Source organism: Apus apus, chromosome 2, assembly GCF_020740795.1.
Source record: "Apus apus isolate bApuApu2 chromosome 2, bApuApu2.pri.cur, whole genome shotgun sequence".
Taxonomy (NCBI): Eukaryota; Metazoa; Chordata; class Aves; order Apodiformes; family Apodidae; genus Apus; species Apus apus.
In genome coordinates this window covers 57,589,491-57,608,849 of record NC_067283.1, presented here as the reverse complement: position 1 = coordinate 57,608,849, position 19,359 = coordinate 57,589,491, and positions in this window count along the sequence as shown.

The following is a 19,359-nucleotide window of genomic DNA, read 5'->3' as shown; positions in this document are numbered from 1 at the left end:
CTGACCAGGATGTAAGTTGCAAAATATTACTATTTTAGTTGTGTCATTTCAGATAACATCATGCGCAAGCTGCAGACAGAAGCTGTTGCCAACTAGAACAGTTGTTGCTAAACAGAATTGCTGAATTACTATGTGGTGGGTCTTTCTACCTGCTCCAATATTACAGAGATACCAGAGGTAGAAGACAGTTCATCTGACTTCCTACCAGCAATCTGGATCATTGTCTGTAGGAGAAGATACGCTAAAAAATTTTTGTGACTAGTCCAGTCTTAGGCTCTGAAGCATGGGTTGCTTCATGGGTTTTTCCAACCACGTGCAACCATTTCTCATCTCTTCCATGCTCATGGAACTGGGGGGTTCAGAAGGTCTCTCAGAAGGGGAGCTATTCTTTTTGCCAGTTCAGTTGTCTGTACACCAGGTTCAAGGGGGACAAGCTTGTGTTTAGTTCTGATAAGAGCTCCAGGTGACCATGACTGCACATGGTAGGATGATCATGGCTCTGTCACAGTATGTGCCATTAGGCACTTGCTCAAGGGCAAATATAAGCAGATGCTATTCAGGGCCTCATAAGAAAATAAAAAAAACATATAGCATATAATTTGGAAATGTTACTCAGGAATCCCTATTTAAGCAATAGTCAGTTTTTACTTACTCTCCTCCATTTCACAGTCTTTCTATCAGGCACACTGGGTGAAAACTATAATACCCAAGCACAAATGAAACAATAAAATACAGTCTTATTAACAAAAAAATTCATACTCTCTGCCAAACTCAACAGCATCACTGACTTCAGCATGACATAGCCTTTCCTCTTCCATTGGTCTGATTTTATTTTACTTTAATGTCCCTTTGTTTCTCAGGGAGTTCTGTACACCAACTTATAGGAAACAGGGCCAGAAGGAGCTTGAGGAGGTTGCCTAGTCTGTCTCTAAACCTCATGACAAATCATTGCATTGATGTAATTTTTGAGAGATGGTTACCTAAGCAGTTCTTGAAATCTTTATTTGATGAAAGTTTAAGATCTTCTTTAGATAATCTATTGTAGTGCTTTGCCACCCTTACAGCTACCAAACATTTTCTAACGTCACAGCTGAGACTCCCACGTGTTACATCAAGAAATCAAGAAATAAACAAATGGGAAATTTCTAAGTAGAAAATATTTTTTCTCTGTCCTGTACAGATATGGTTACCAAATAAACATTGAAGAGAAAGACTTAATTATTTTTATCACTGTTTCTTATAAACATACAATGTTGTAACATACTGTTTCTAGAAAAAAATAATTTGGTCCGGCTATACTTTCATACTTGTAAAGCTGTCAGTACTTTCACAGGTGAATACTTCATGAGAAAACAAGATTTTGGTACATTGTGATCTAACACATTTCTCAACCACCTCTGCAAATATATTTGCTTTGAGACAAGTGCTTTCCAGGTAAGCTCTCCAGGCATTCTGGGCAGTGCATCAGCATCCAAGAGCATCTCAGCTGTATGCACAAGCCCCTGTGCACACTGGGTGTTTCCAAATACAAGGTAAATCTAACATGTTTGCCACAAGCCTCACAGTTTAAATGACCGTTTTCCTTGCAACCCTAAAAAGATGGATTTAGTTATCAGGGCAGGAACACAGGCATCAACCTTCAGGATTACAACAGGCAAGTAATAGCTTTAATAATTACGACATCATGGCATGAAAAGTCACGTAAAATTATAGCACTGCCAAGACTACGGTGCCTTTGAGATTTGTTGAACAGATGTGGAAACCAGACAGCAGCGGAACAAGATTGTTGGCATCTGAGAAGCTGAGAGACTGCTATCAGCCTCAGTTCTGCATGCTGCTGAAAGAACAAGAGAGTAGAGACAAGAGCCTAGAGTATAAAATTAAGCAGAAACAGGAAGCTAATTGGGTTTTGCAATCAACAGTCTTTTCATGTGTTGCAGGAAAATGACCAAGATGAGCAGCTGCAGCTACTGAAAATGTCTCTGCACAGACCTCATCTGTGAATGTGTTAATTCAAGTTAAAAAGGGGAATAGCTCTGCCTGGTACAATTACCTTTTTATTCATGTGTTGTGTTACAGGGAGCTTCCCATGTTATCTTAAGCAACAAATCATTAAACTCATGATTTAAAGAAGAATCCAGTCTGTAACTTAATTTTAAAATTCCAATATTTGTGCTTGCTACCATTTTATTATATGACTAGTCACTTTTCCAAGAGGAATAGAGAATGATGTGCTGAATCACTCAAGGGGGAACTCGTATCTCATTTTATTTTCAGGAAAGAGGCACTTGCAACTGTAGGTAACTAGTGCTGACACATCCATGTGCATGAAATATAGGAATTGGGACAGGATAATTAAAAAGTTAAACTCTTCTCTGATTTGTCTCATGGTTATTTGCATCCTGGACCATGATTACAAGTGCTTGCATTTACAGTAACTGAATTTTAAATTTAATATTAATTACTACAGTAATTTCAAGCACAGGCACAACATTGGGATGTGGTGCTGTTTATTTATTTTTTTAAAATGTCTTTAATTGTCACTGGCACAGGAATATCCTTTGTCCATACTACATACCACATAGAGATTTCTGTCTTAAGTCAGTGGCAGATCTGGATTTTACATACATCTATTTAATAAAATAATTACAAAAGGCTACCTCCCTTACTTTCAATCCATAACTGATTGCACTAATTTGCACCAAAAAAACCCTATGTAATATTTACTTTTGCTGTGACTATATCACCTTAACTTAGTCTGTTAAATGGCCTTCTCTTCATACTTGCAAAGTCCTACATTGTAAATTTCCAAATGGAAGCGTGGATAATTTTTTTCTTTTCTGTCAGGTACCAGATGTTGCTGCTGCTTGGAAAGACCTATGAGGATAATTTATTGTTTCAGCCAATATTTGAGTTTGTCACATACTTAATGTATTGGCACATGGATAACTTGCAGCCCTTGAAAATACTATTTCTTGAAGTAGTCACAGGTATATATAACCTCCTGCAGCTGTGAAGCTGTTCTGTGGTTGGAGATGCCAATGAACTGGAGGCAAAGGTGCATTGAAGTCAGGGCAAATGGTGGACTTACAGAGGACCAAAGAACAGGAGATACGAGAGCACTCCTGTGCAAGAGAGGGTCTTGAGTAAGCTGTCCTTTGCATATACCCTGCATATTTGCATGTGATCGTGCCTCCCATCAACAGGTAGACCTGGAAGGAGAATCTGGGGAACAACAGGCCTGTCATCCTGACCTCAGTACTGGGGAAAATCAAGGAGAGGTCCATCTCGAGTATGATCACATGGCAAGTGCAGAGCAGCTAGGGGATCAGGGCCAGTCAGCATGCATTTAGGGAGGACAGGTCCTGCTTGACCAAACTGATCTCCTTATATGACCAGGTTACCCACCTGATGGATGAGGGAAGAGCTGTGGATATTGTCTACCTGGATTTTAGTTAAGCCCTTGACACCGTCTCCCACAGCATCCTCCTAGAAAAGCTGGCAATTTGTGGCAAAGACAGGTGCACTCTTTGCTGGGTAAAAAACTGGCTGGATGGCCAAGCCCAGAGAGTTGTGGTGAATAGAGTCAAATCCAGTTGGTGGCCAGTCTGGGTTGGTTTCATAGCTAGTTAAGCCACTAGAATTGGGGAGCTGGAAAGACCAGTGTTAAATCTAGAGACACCCCAAGAATGGGAATAATTTATTTTTTAAAAACAGGCTCTTTCACTTGGGGAGACTTCGTGCCATAATAAAATAGATGAGCATATCAGAATGTCACCTGTAATAGAATCTCACTCACCACAGATGTCAGCACAATCTCTTCTGCTTAGAAAGACTCAAAGTAGAAATGTTACACATCAGAGAAGCTGATGTGTAGCTGGACCTAGGACACTGACAATGTCTCAAGTACTGCTGTGGGGCACAAAAGTTCTGAGACGGTCGAGGTTAATGCCTGTGGGTTGTTCCACATCATTTACCAACCTGATCTCTTTCTATGACCATGTGACCAGGGCAAGGCTATGGACATTCTCTACCTAGACTTTGGTAAGGCCAAAGTCTGTTGTCTCCCACAGCATTCTCCTGGAGAGGCTGGCAAATCATGGCATAGACAAATGTACTCTTCACTGGATAAAAAACTGGCTGGATGACTGAGCCCTGAGATTTGTGGTAAATGGGGTGAACTCTAGGTGCTTGTATGTCACTAGTGTTGTCCCTCAGGGCTCAGTTTTGGGGCCAGTCTTGTTCAACATCTTTATCAATGATCTGGATGAGGGGATCGAGTGCTCCCTCAGTAAATTTGCAGACGACACCAAACTGGGCAGGAGTGCTGATCTGCCTGAGAGTGAGAAGTCTCTACAGAGGGGCCTGGACAGACTGCATCGATGGGCCAAAGCCAACTGTATGAGGTTCAATAAGGCCAAGTGCCAGGTCCTGCATTTCACACACAAATCAGTTTTGCATAGTACCTCTAAGCCTCACATCGCCTCATTTATGTGGGCTGGATTTTGTAATCTTGGTAATGCTATTGTAACCCAGTTTTGTGGATGTACTTGTGCATGGGCAAAGAATAAGAAGTATGATAAGAAAAAAGAAGATATACCAGGCAATACAAATACAGACTGTTTTCTATACCAATAGGCAATAGGTTTAAAGTATTGGGGAAGGGTGAGCTGCTTTTCCTCTACATTACTGTGTTGAGAAGTCCTCTTTTAGGACAGCAATAATCCCATTTATTTCACTGGTAAAGTTAGATGTTCAGTGGATATGATATAATTGTGTGGACAAGGAAGAGAAACAGATATCCAAAAAGGCATCCCCTGTTTTTATGGTTTCCTCAGCCAGGCAGACAACAATTTCTAGCCATTTAATTTTTAATTTAACCCTTGTGGACCACAAGACAAGATTATCTTTAGATCGTCTGTTTGCAAAGGGGAAGGGAATTTCTATACTCTTTCCTTTCAGAGATTTGTAAGACTAAATTGCCTTCAGAAAAAGAAACTTCAAACGTTCCTTTGGATGGAAGTTGTGTTAATGGTGGTGGGCTTGTTCTGCAATAGTTGTTGCAACAGTTTGACAAATACCTAATGTCAAAGCCATGGTACAAGGCAAAGTAATTGCTTTCATGGTTATTTCTCAAGCTTCTAACTTTGTTATCAAAAAAACCAAAAAACTAACCAAAAAAAAAAAAAAAAAGGAAAAAAACACCTACAGGAACCATTTCTTTTAAAAACATACAAATCACTCAAGCTTTCTCACTTCCTTTGAGTTGCTAATGGAGAGGGGTAGGTAAGCTGTCAGGATATGTAAAAAAAGATACCATGTTTAGCTATGGTGAGGCACTGGAAATAGCCCCATTCCATTAGTAACAGAATGCTTTATGCTGAGCAAAGATGATACTACCTGCCAGAAATGTTTTACGGAAAGGACTTAGTTTTGCTTTGGCCAAGTTATTGCTGACTGAAAAGAAAAAAAATTCAAAGCACTCCTCAAATGTGTTACATTTCTTGTTAAAAAATAACTAGAAAATAAAGTAGGAGCAACTTACTTCTTTGCTGACAACCTATTCAAAACGTAGCGAAAATGTAGCGAAAATACCAGTATTTTAATGAAGAAAGTACTAAACTTTAAAGATCAGTAAATATAATCAGATGCAATTAGTCTAGACTTGGGATTCTTTCAGGATATCCACAAATCTCTTTAGAAAGTAAAATTGACATTGCAGATTCAATGCAGGTACACTTTCCTTTTTTTATGTGTGAACACCCTCAAAGGAGACAGTTGATAACTAGATGCTCAGTCTCACAAGTGCTTTTGATACCATCAGACTATGTGATAAAATAATACATTTAAAACATATGTTCTATAGTAATTAAAACTAGCATTAATGTTAGCCTTCCCAAACATTGGAAAGCTTCAAATCAAGATACAGGTCTGAGGATTCACAGCCCCAGGTGTTTCTTTGACTGGTCCAAAGGGTGGAGTTAAACTGGGAAGAACTTTGTAAAAGTTAGTAAAGGCCTTTGAGAACAGCAGTAACATGTAATATCAGCAGCCAGTAATGCCTGAACAAGTGCAATGTTCTCACCTCATCTTGTTTTCTGAATGTAACTTGTCTATAACAAGACATTTTGAGATGTGGCTTTAAACACTACGATCATGCTGAAGTACGGTGCAGCTGGTATTTGAAAACATCACAGCACAAGAAGAATTTGTCTGTTAACCTCAACATTTCAGAACCAATTTCCCTCTCTTTCAGATGGAAAGCAGGTCTGCAGAAGTGAGCGCAGAAGGAATCTGTTTCAAAGATGCTACCCTGTTGGGCTCACAGCACACAGAGAGCCCACAGCAAGCCCACGCTGTCAGCTGCAAAGTGGTGCCCTAGCCCATATCTATCTTAGTAGATAGAGCAGACCATCAGGAGCAGATCTGCAGATTTGAACAGTGTAACAGTTGGTGTTAAGAACTTGGCAGCCTCACTGTGCACTTTTTGAAAGGTTGCAGTTGGAGACAGGGCATTCCAGACTCTTGGTAGCTTCAGAGGAGTACCAAAAACCAAATGTCCACTTGAGTAACATTAAAGCATGCCTTCTTACTTAGCTTCATCCAATAGGAATCCAGCTGATGTGCTCCAAGGCCACTTCACAATGTGAAAAAGTGCTGTAAAAGCAGGCTCCCAGGAGATTCACCTCAAGAGCACCTTCCTGATCCAAACAAGCAGACTAACTTGCTGTGTAATCACAGATGTTCAGAGCATCGAAGTGCTCCCTTGCCATTTTGGAAGATCAGGTGTCATAACTGTAGTAGTAATACATCTAGAAAGGGCTTTGTTTTAAGACAAAAATATTTCACAGCCATTTGTTGGGGCCCTAGCTGCTCTGAATGATTATGAGAAACTTTAGATAACAAGAGAAACAGTGAAGGCCATTCTGTGGGAACTAGTTAGTGAAGGTCATGTACAGCAGTCGGGTAGTGTGGTAAACAGGATGGGGGGCTGGACGAAGGGTCTGGAGTTGGGACCAATCAAAAGGGGAATGGGGACATGTAAACAGTGTGTACTAACCAATCAAGAACCTTGCTCTGCCACGTGGATGGCGTACACGCTGTCCTGAGACTATATAATCTGCACGCAGCCTAATAAACATGGATTGAACCTACATCATATTGGTGTGTCGTTCTCTCCCGGCTTGCCACGGAAACTGGACCTCGGCAGCCATTACTAGCAAAAAATTCAATAAAGCTTCCTCCTAAGTATCACTATACTTTTATATGAATTTATTTTATAAACACTATGAAATTACAGAATTACAGAATTATAAGGGTTGGAAGGGAACTCTAGACTCCATAGAGACCAGCGCCCCTGCCAGAGCAGGACCAACTGGGGCAGGTCACACAGAAACACATCCAGACGGATCTTGAAAGTCTCCAGAGAAGGAGACTCCACAACCTCTCTAGGCAGCCTGTTCCAGTGCTCCCTCACCCTTACAGTAAATAAGTTATTCGTCATGTTGAGGTGGAACTTCCTGTGTCCCCGTTTGCATCCATTACCCCTTGTCCTATCACAGGGCACAACTGAAAGGAGATTTGCCCCTGCTTCTTGACACCCACCCTTCAGATATTTAGATATCCCCTCTCAGTCTTCTCTTCTCCAGACTAAGCAGCCCCAGGTCTCTCAGCCTTTCCTCATAAGGCAGGTGTTCCAGTCCCTTAATCATCCTTGTAGCCTCTGTTGGACTCTCTCAAGTAAATCCCTGTCCCTCTTGAACTGGGGAGCCCAGAACTGGACACAGTACTCCAGATGTGGTCACACTAGGGCAGAGTAGAAGCGGAGGAGAACCTCCCTACCGCTGCTGGACACAATCTTCTTAATGCACCCCAGGATACCACTGGCCTTCTTGGCCACAAGGGCACATTGCTGTCCCATGGATAACTTGTTGTCCAACTGGACTCCAAGGATATTCTCCACAGAGCTGCTTTCTAGCAGGTCAATTCCTAACCTGTACTGGTGCATGGTGTTATTCCTCTCCAGGTGCAGGACTCTAAGCTTACTCTTGTTGAACCTTATCAGGTTCCTCTTTGCCCAGCTCTCCAGTCTGCCCAAATCTTGCTGAATGGTTGCACAGCTTTCCAGTGAATCAGCCAATACTCCCAGCTTCATGCCATCAGCAAGCTTGCTGAGGATACACTGTCTCCTCTTCCAGGTCGTTGATGAAGATGTTGAACAGGACTGGACCCAGCACTGATCTCTGGGGAACTCCACTACTTACAGGTCTCCAGCCGTAGCTCTGTAGCACCGAAGTAAACATGATACATAAATTTTCTTTTTGTCTGTCTATTTATTAAAACAGATGTTCTGTTGTCCAGGCCCATTTGCTTACAATGGAGCAGTGCATTGCTGAATGATGCTCTACAGCACAAAGACTGAGTTTTATGAAACTGATTTGTGTGTATGTGTGCTAACATATATAGCCTCTAGTACATACTGCAGGTAAAATGCTGTAGGCTGGGTGCAAAGCCCCTGATGGGGTGCTGGCAAACAAGGAAGCCAAAAAGTCAAGTCAAAACTAGGCAATGGGCTTCCTCATCACCTCTTGAGATCAAAATCTGAGTTTTACTTCTGATTTAGAAGAGGATATCATTATGACCAGACTGGGTTATTGGTACAAATCAAGATCAGCCAAAGGTCACATATTGAAAGCATCAAAGTAAAGGTCCTGTGGCATCTTAAAGTTTTCTTGGAATTCACCCAACCAATCCCAGAGAAGGTTTAAGATTGCTGGGGATACGACATCATTGTAGCCCAACCTCATGTGACAGCAGAATGTAATGGTGATGTTGGCAGATTGAGAAGAGACCTATAATCCAAATAAGAGAGAGATAAATGAGCTTGTTCTCTTTCTTAACAAGAAGCACAAAATTTCCTGTACTAAACCAAATTAGTAAAGAAATTTCCATCTGGGATTCAGTGCTGTGCTTTCTCCACATTATTCTAACAACAGTCAAATCAAGCATTTAAAGCCAGAAATTTGTCGGAAGGCTAGCTGCAAAAAAAATTGTGCTTTCTGTCTGCAGCAGGACATAGTGTTCTTCAGGCACAGTGTGCTGAAATAGTACTTCTGCCTTTTGGAGTGTTTTAGCTACTGCCATGTGTAGACAGTTGCTATTTTTCCTATGAGACAAAACAGAAACAGGTGTTGCTGCCAAAAATTTTAAAATACTTTTTCCTGATATGTGTTAAACCCATTCTACTTGTCTCCACTTTACTGAAATGACACCAAGAGCCACAAAAACATTTCTGCATTTCTGGATAACATTCCTTCTGCCTACCCTCATACTTGTAGTTCTTAGCTCTTCTTCATCTGTGAATAGCTAACCTACATTGAAGGAGGGCTTCTAACATTCCAATAAATTACTACTCACTTTAGCAATACTGTGCAGCAAAACTTATCATCCTTGGCGGTAGTAAACAACCTGTGGATTGTCTCCATGGAAAGGGATGAGGCACATACCATTCACTAATTAGTCTATCCGGGTGGAGGTTGAGCTACAAGACTGGGAAAGTTTGCATCTACCACCACTTGTTCTGCTGGAAGAAATACTGTCTGCCTTCTCTCATTATTTCTAGAAAGAAGCAGACTTTCAGCCTCCAAAATTAGCAATGTCAACGTCCTACCACAAGGACTACAAATACCAAGGAGCAGGGTTTAGAAAGGATTTAAGTGTTGTGCTCTAAGTGACATCACAGGTGTAGGTAGGTATAGATGGTCACTGGCAAACAGCTTCAAGGACCCTCAAACAAGCTCCATCATACAAATGGCAAAGCTGTTGGAAATTGTGGTATATTTCAAAGTCTATCATATAAATTATGTCTTTTGCCCTAATGTCTACTGCATGTGAAAGCGGGGATCTTGTTACCAGTTAGGTGCTCCTGAAAGACTATTTAATAAAAAGAAAAAAAATAATAAAAATCTTTCTAACCAACTGGCAAAAATCAATCTGGTACTTACTCTATTTCAGAACCTGAAACCCAGCTTAAAGATGGATGGGATTCCTGTTTCATAAATGTATTAGGAGAATAACTGGAGTTTTTTTAGCATATCCATCTGACTGTCCATAGACTGGATGTGGATTTTGCTGAATTTGGTTCCCCATCTAACAGAATCCATGCATTCCTGGAGTTTAGTCTGTCAAGATTTAATGCTGGACCAGCAATTAAAGGAATGACAGATGCTCTCTATTAACCTCGCTCCCTTCCCAGAAAGGAAAAGGAAAGACCATAAGAGAGAGAGAGACTTATGTGTCTTAACGAAACTACAAGTTATAAGGAAACAATAAAGCAAAAGAAAATAATGGAATTTATATAATTAGATACAAAACCAGTATCTTGGTTCCCCTCCAATTAAGCTCAGGTCACCACAAATGGCCCTGGGAATGTCCCAGGGTGGACTCGGCAGCAAACAGGAACTGGATTCAGGAATACAAAGAGTCAGGAATGCATGGATTCAGGAATGCACAGATCAGGATCAAAGGCAAGAAGAACAGATGGAGTCCTCACAGGACACCAGCCATGGATGGAAAGAGCTTGACCCTTGTGATCCCTCAGCTTTCTACTGAATATGACATGTATGGGATGGAATAGTTTGTATGGCCAACTTTGGGTCACTGCTCCAGTCTGCTAACCCTTACAGGAGGGTTGCAGGTGTGACCCCTTTTCGTCTTTTGTTTCTAGCACATAAGTTCACCAGAACCAAGCCTTGGCTCTGCACACCATTCTCCAGCAGTAACTACAAACATCAAAAGTTACCAGTCCTAGAAGCAGACACTAACTGAGAAACATGCTGTTAATTTCAGAAAGTGCAGCTACTTAGAAGATATTTAACTGAAAAGTAAAATTATTAAAAAGGGAATTGGCTCCATCCTGGCTCAAACCAGGGCAACTACTCAGCATGGAGATTTTGTTCTCTGTCTTCAGAGGTTGTTAGGTTTTTTGACAGTCCCTTGCAGGAAAAACCAATAATCTTTTAATCTCTTTGTGTACTTCAGGTCCAAACATCAGCTTCAGTGCACTGCAGCTTTGGAAGATGCAGTCACCATTGGCAACTAGAGGTCTCATTCTGTCAGCAAGAGCTGGGACATGGCAATAGCTTTGTCCTCTTGGTCACGGCCGCTGGTCAACAAAGCCTTGGGGTACCCTCATCAACATCATTTGGACTTCAGCCAAAAAACAGCATCAGTAAAGATTGTCATGGTGACAACATAAAAGGTGCTCCCCCTGTTTCTGTCTTATTTAGGGTAGTTTAAAAGAGTTCTGCAGTCTTTGATAACTCCAGACATCCATTAAGCATACATTTTAATACAGTTGGGATGTTGCAAGTGAGAAGACAGACAGATTATTAGTATTTTCACAGAATCTGGGTCTATCAGCAACTCTCAAATATGGCTGAGGGTCTGACACATACTAGTAAAAGTCAGGGAGACACACACCAATTACAGCAGGCTTTGTATCAGCCCCTTAATGCACACCAAATACTTAAAAAGAGACTTTCAGTGTCTCAAGAGTGTATCCCTCATTGTCAAGTATATGACTAAGTGCTACACAGAACAATTTTAACAATACCATTCCCACACTTATCTGGAAGTAACATGTGTCTTGTATTACTATAAGCCTGAGATGCTGAAAGCAAAAGCAGTTTGTCTTATAAGAAAAAAAAAGAAACACAACCTTTTTCTCTGCAGATGGTCTGATCAAATGGTGTCTGTCAGCTTCTTGGTAACAGAAACCAGATGCAGAATGGCCATTTAGTCCTGTAAGTTTACCCCCAGTTTATGCTGCATAAATTACATTAAAAGAAATTTCTGGAATTGTTTAGAAATTATGTCATTTCCATCCAAACACAGATTATAACTCTTTATTACTGTTACTCCTGCTAATGCAATCATCCTTGGGTGGCTGTGTGGATGCATCAGACAATAAAACAGAGTAGAAATAGCTATTTTCCTGAAATATTTCAGCAGCTGTTGCAAACTTAGTGTCTTCTGAACAAATGGATTAGATAATGGAAATAACTGAAAATTACTTTCTAGGCCTTTCTAAGGCTTTAGTCTTTGAAGAGAAACTGAATCACTCTGGCAACAGCATATAGCAGATACAAAGGGCATTTGCTCTGGCTAGGAATGGTAACCAAAAGTGGTTACCAAGACTTGAGGCCCACTGGACAAGTTCAAGATTCTCCCTTAAAATATATATAATAAATTTCTATCAAAAAACAAGGTACAAAAAAAAAAAAGCTTTAATTTTGACAGACTGGACTTTTTGGGGAACTGCTCCTTGAAAAAACATTTGATAGCCTCTATCAACTCCATCAGAATAAAATCTCTGTGCTGCCTTGTGGACAGGAAGCTACAGTCAGTTTTCCATAAACATGTGAAACCCACAGCAGTTTAAATAGAGCATCAGAAGCCAGTGAGGATGGGAAAATAGCATTATCCCAGTGAAAGGTATAGTAGAGCAGGGCTCTTTCATTAACAGTTCACACTTCCCCATGATCAAGGACCAGTGGCCTTAGGAAGAGGCAAATGCCTTTGAAGATGATTCCAATATCAGCCCTGAAATGATGTGTTAGTGGTGAATATGCAATTGCTGTGGGAAAGGTTAAAGAAAAAAAAATAGTTGCAGTAAAACATTAATCACTACAGGTAGAAGATCACAAGCTGCTATTTTTTTTAATCTACTGAGACATCCCTTTAATCTCTTAAAATTAGAAGATATGCATGACATTCATCCCCCCTCACCACACACATCCCCCTCCCTGATTTAGCATTCATACATAGCTTGTAATTCTGTAATGAAAATAAACTAATTTAGCTAAATTAATTTCCTTCTAGAAACAGGATCTACTTAAAAGGTAAACAAAAGTATAATCAGATATTGAACAGCAAAAAGACGTGGTCCTGTCACCCATGCTAAATGAACTTAATCACTATATCATGTAATAAGGTCATATTCTTGGATTTTGGGTATATTTGGATAGTTCCCATAAGCTTTAATGGAACCAGACCTAAGTGAACATCAGCTAAATCCTCCCTCCCTTCTGTGTCTTCAGTGAATCAAAGTAGTTTCTGTTTATTGTATGTTAGTGTTTAATAAATAATGAGGTTTAACGTCTTCTAGCTTTCTTTGGTCTAAATGCTCAAGACTCTGTCCAGATATTTGCATACCTTGAACACATATTGTGAGCTGGCTTAATGGGAGCCAGTGAAGATTAAAATCCACTTCAAAGAGGGAGCAAATGTCATGACCAGTAATCATGACAGCAGGGCAGAAATTAAAGAGGCAACAGGAAGTTCTGGTGAGAAGGACATCCAGTTACCTTCACCAGCTGCTGCCATGGCTGAAATACATGCAAATTTGCTTGTTTGATCCCACACTTCCCCACAGTTTTCTGTTGAGCGTCCACTAAGGTACTCAAGATAACAAAGCATCTTTTGAACTCAACAGCTGAAGATGTTTACGATCAGCTGCCTGAGAGAAAATACTTTACATAATTCACATAATTCCCACCAAGGAGTATTAAAGAAAAGCACTGGGGATTGAAGTACCCTTTAAATTCCCTCTGGATCTTGACGCAGATAGTCTAAGAGGCTCTGGAGCTAGGCTTCTGCTTTAGCTCATCATTTTCTCAAGAGGGACTGGGCTAATGGCTGTGGCACTCATCCAAAAACCTCTGCATCTGAACTTCATAGAATCATAGAATGGTTTGAGTCGGAAGGGACCTTAAAGATCATCTAGTTGCAATCCCCCTGCATTGGCAAGGACATGTCCCATTGCTCAGAGCCCCATCCAGCCTGGCCTTGAACACTTCCGGGGATGGGGCTTCTACAACTTCCCTGGGCAACCTGTTCCAGTGTCTCACCACCCTCACATGAAAGAATTTCCTCCTTCATGTTTTCCAGCTCCTGAGCTCTTTTCAGGTCAGATCTTCTGCCTGTTTACACATTGAAAGTAGATCCACAGGGCTTAATTAAAAATCTGAGAGCATTTATGTATGGGAAAATAAAATGTGGTTGTTTTTTTTTAATAAATGGATTTATTTGAATAAATTGTAAAAATATTTTCACAATAAAAAAAGCAAGCAGGGAAAGGAAGCAAGGGTAATGAAGGCCAGACAGTGAAGACAAAATCTTTGTGTCAACTCTTCTTCATGACAGCCAAAAGTTAAAGGTCTCCTTTTTTACTTTTTCAGATATTTTTTTTTTAATTTTTTCTTCATTTCAGAAAAGAAAAAGCTGCTGTGAATATTACCTCTCACAGTACCCACTAAAATAATCTGATTCTGTTTTTCCCCTGTAATTTGAGTGCTGCCCTTATTCAGAAATGAGGTTGTTTCCTGTTTCCCTGCTTGTCCTAAGACCTGCAGAGTGCAATACTTGCCTACATTTAAACAATCTGTGAGAAGCTTGCAATTTTGAAGTGTTGGTCACAGGAGCAATAACTGTTAATTTTGGTGAAAGGTCACTGTAAATGCTCTATCAAGTGAGGCAGCAGTTTAAGGAAGACTGAAGTGCATCTCTCATGCCAGGGTAGGAAGAATAATGGTAGAGGCATTTGGCTTCACTAATCTCCTTACAAGCTCTTTCAGGTCTCATTTTTGTCTTCTCACTTTTGAAAAACACTCATTATATGACAGGAAAACATGCCAGGCAAATGTAACCTTGCATCCAGGCTTCTGTCAAGGCAGGCAGTACAGGTGTTAGGTTTTGGCAGGTCAACCAGACACAAAGAAAACAAGGAACTCTCTTTTTCCTCTATTTGAGTAAATTTGTTTCTCTTGACAAGAAGTGCAAAATAACTGGGGCAGGAGAAGCAAGAAGTAAACAATAAATTTTAAAAATTAACTAAACTCCAGGACATTTATTCCTATTCTGTAGGATGTTAAGCTTTGTTCCCCATACAAAGGGCTCTAATTTGTAACACTTTACTAGTGCATGTCAGTTAAAACAATTCAGTCAATTTGGCATATGATTTAACCACCATTCATGATAGGTTCAGGCATCAAACCACAACCAAAAGGTAAGTGTATTTATCAGTTGTACTGACATTTTCACCACCAAATTAGTTACAGAATCACAGAACCACAGAATATTAGGGGTTGGAAGGCACCTCTGAAGATCATCAAGTCCAACCCCCCTGCCAGAGCAGGACGCAAAACTAGGGCAGATCAATCAGAAAGGCATCCAGACAGGTCTTGAAAGTCTCCAGAGAAGGAGACTCCACAGCCTCTCTGGGGAGCCAGTTAAAGTGCTCAGTAACCTTCATAGTAAAGTAGTTCTTCCTCATGTTGAGGTGGAACTTCCTGTGCTCGAGTTTGAGTCCATTGCCCCTCATCCTGTCACAGGGCACAAGTGAAAAGAGGTTGTGCCTGCCTTCTTGATTTCCCAGCTCTCATGCATTTATAGACATCAATTAGATCCCCCCTCAGTCTTCTCCTCTCTAGACTGAAAAGCCCCAGGTCTCTCAGCCTTTCCTCATAAGGCAGGTGTTCCAGTCCCTTCATCATCCTCGTAGCCTCCATTGGACTCTCTCAAGTAAATCCCTGTCCCTCTTGAACTGGGGAGCCCAGAACTGGACGCAATACTTCAGATGTGGTCACACTAGGGCCGAGTAGAGGGGGAGGAGATCCTCTCTTCATCTGCTGGACACATTCCTCCTAATGCACCCCCAGTGGCCTTCTTGGCCACAAGGGCACATTGCTGTCCCATGGATAACTTGTGATCTACCAGGAATCCAAAGTCGTTCTCCACGGAGCTGCTCTCTAACAGATCACCTCCCAGCCTGTGCTGGTGCATTTTGTTGTTCCTTCCCAGGTGCAGGACTCTGCAATTGCTCTTGTTGAACCTCATTAGGTTCCTCTTTGCCCACCTCTCCAGCCTGTCCAAATCTTACTGAATGGCTGCACAGCCTTCAGGTGAATCAACCAATTCTCCCAGCTTTGTGTCATCAGCAAACTTGCTGAGAAGACACTCTATCCTGTCATCAAGGTCATTGATAAAGAAATTGAACAGGACTGGACCCAGCACTGATCCCTGAGGGACTCCACTAGTTACAGGTCTCCAACTGGACTCTGCACCATTGACCACCACTCTTTGGGCTCTATTGTGTTGCCAGTTCTTAATCCATCTCACTACTCATTCTTTTATCTCACATATCCTGAACTTGCTCACGAGGATGTTATAGCAGACTGTGTCAAAAGCCTTGCTAAGGTCAAGGTAGACTACATCCACTGCTCTCCCTGCATCTACCCATTCAGTCACACCATCATAGGAGGCTATCAGACTATTCAAGCATGATTTTCCCATGGTAAATCCGTGCTGGCTACTCCTGATAACCTTCTTCTCTTCCATATGCTCAGAGATGACCTCCAAAATGAGCCACTCCATTTTTCCACGAATGGAGGTGAGGGTGACTGGTCTGTAATTTCCTGGATCATCCTTCTTGCCCTTTTTGAAGACTGGAGTGGCATTTACCTTCCTCCAGTCCTCAGGCACCTCTCTTGTTTGCCATGATCTTTCAAAAATGATGGAGAGTAGTAGGGCAATAACATCAGCCAGCTCTCTCAACACTCTTGGGTGTATCTCATCAGCGCCCATTCAATTTACATAACTGGTCTCTGACCCACTCTTTATTGACTAATGGAGAGTCTTCCCTCCAGGCTTCCTCTCCAGTATCCAAGGTCTGAAGTTCTTAAGTGCTGGTTTTAGAAAAGATTGAAGCAAAGAAGGCATTCAGCAACATTGCCTTCTCTGCATCCTCTGTTATCAGGGCTCCCACCTCATTCAGCAGTGGGCTCCTATTTTTCTTATTCTTCCTTTTAGTACCCGATATATTTGAAGAAGCTCTTTTTGCTCTCCTTTACTTTCTTTGCCAGTTTAAGTTCTAAGAGGGCTTTGGACTTTCTAGTTGTCTTCCTACCCTAACAACCTTCCTATAGTTCTCCCAAGTGACAAGTCCCTTCTTCCATTAATTGAACATTTCTTTCTTCCATGAGACTTCAAAAGATCCTTGCTTATCCATGCAGGTCATTTACCGCCAGATAAAATTATGCCTAGATCGTGTTATAGGGGGGACCTCTGACAAAACTGCTCATTTGCATATCATCAACTCACCTGGTCTGTAGTCAGTGAACTATATGACAACTCCTGGTCTGGCCTTGATGGCAAGATACTAGAACTTTTCACTAGAAAATCCCTGACATAGATATAGACATTTTAATCTGCATTAGGATGGAACAAAACTATCACCAGGAGAAGATCAGCTTTCTATTAGGGTGGTGTACCTTGGTGTATTTTCAGAGTACTACTACAAATCAACCCTGGCTTCTTCTCTTGTGCAATCTATTGCAGAGTTTCATCTTGCCCCTTATACAGATTTGGTTTGGCGGGATTTTTGATAGCAGGGGAAAGGCCCCAGGGGTGGCTCCGGTAAGAAGCTGAGAAGCTCCCCCTGCTCCAAACCCAGCCAAGGAGCCATTAGAGGGACAATAGATGCGCCTCAGTTAACACATGAAAGAACTGAGATAAGAGCTGAGCAGAGAGCAAGGGAGGAGTGGAGCCGGAGAGGCAGCGCAGTGCTGGAGTAGAGATCCTGAAGTTGGTGAGGAAGAAGGGGAAGGAGGTGCTCTAGGAGAAGTTTCCCTGCATCCCATGGCAAGATGGTAGGCTGTTCCCCTGCACAGTGGAGCATCCCCCAAAGGCGCAAGGAGGGGTGAATGTGGAGCTGCAGCTTGTGGACTTGGATCTGCAGCCATGGAGAACCCAGGGCCAGGGGAGGTGGCTGTTCCCGAAGCAGCCCCTGACTCTGTGGGAAGCCCAGGCTGGAGCAGCTCCGGACCTCGTGGGAAGGACTCATGAAGGAGAGGTTGGTGGAGGACTCTCTGCCATGGGAGGAACCCCATGGGGAAGCAGGGAAGAACTGTAAGGAATCCTTCTTCCTGAGGAGGAAGGAGCAGCAGGAACCACGAGCCTGTGAACTGACTCTAAACCCCATCCCTGTCCCCCTGTGCCGCTGGGGGGAAGGAGGGAGAGAAACTGGGAACAAAGGGATTTGGGCCCAGGAAGGAGGGAGGGGGGGTTAACATATGTAAGCCGTGCTCTGTGTGTTGTCTCTGTCCTGGGTGTGTTTGATTAGTGTGAAATTAATTTATTTATTTTTTTCCCCAAGTTGAGTCTGTTTTGCCCAGATCTGTTAGCAGTGTCTGAAGGCACTGTGCTGTGCAGTCACAAAATAGGATGGGTGCAACAAGCTTCAAATAAACAAGCAATGGCCTCAGTAAACAGAGAGAAGAATTTCTCATTAATAAAACCAAAATGGACTGAATGCTAATTTTCAGGATAAAAATTATAGCCAGACATGAAGTGTCAGTGAGAACAGTAGAAAATAATCTCCTGATTTGAACAAGTTTGGCTGGAATAAAAAGCAGACTTTGTAAAACACATTCAATATCACAAGTGCTGCATAATCAGTGAGATTTTTCAATAATTCAGCTACTTCACGTATCTCCAAGATGAAAGCTTCCATCTTCTGTGAATATATGGCAGATGACTTAAGAAGCCTAGAGACTGTTAGGCAATATTGCAGGAAAACCACTGGGGTTTGAGATATATTACAGTACAGTTCCATTCAGTCTTTAAATAAGGCATTACATAATTCTATTTATATAATGCAACTGAATCTTGACAAAAATTGAATAGGTCAAAATTCCAGGCTCAGGAGCAGAAATCTCTTCCAGTGTTCCCTACTTCCATAACAGCTTCAGAGCCTCTCTTCAGAGCAGGAAAGCCAGCACTGCTCAAGCAGCAGTTCTCAGGGGCATTTGTGACACCACAGGACCTGCTGCAGACAAGATACTCACCAGTGAGTTCTGCTGTATGTGTTACAGCTCCCTGGGGAATCTTATTCTTGTGAAAGCTCTTTACAAAAGTGACATCACCATCTGGTAATATTCTTTCAGTCAAGTCTGCGTGTGTGGTTTACATTTGAAAAATGAGGAAAATTATACCAAAGATGATGTTGAACTTCCATGCTGAAGTCTTTTAGGACCTTATTTGGCAAAGTATTCAGCCTGGCAATAAAATCATCCTGAACTTCAAGTGTTCTGTTACTCTCATTAAAATCAGTGGACTTCCTAAGCATATGCTTGAACTGGGCTAGAAACCAAGATGTGGAACTCCTTTGAAAAAAGCAACACCCTATAGATTCAAGTCACCCACTTTTATATTGTGTGGGTGTTTTGCACTTCAGAACATAGCAAGTCCAAAGGGAAGGACTACGTCTCTCTACTCCATGCCCGCAGTGGTGGTGATCAG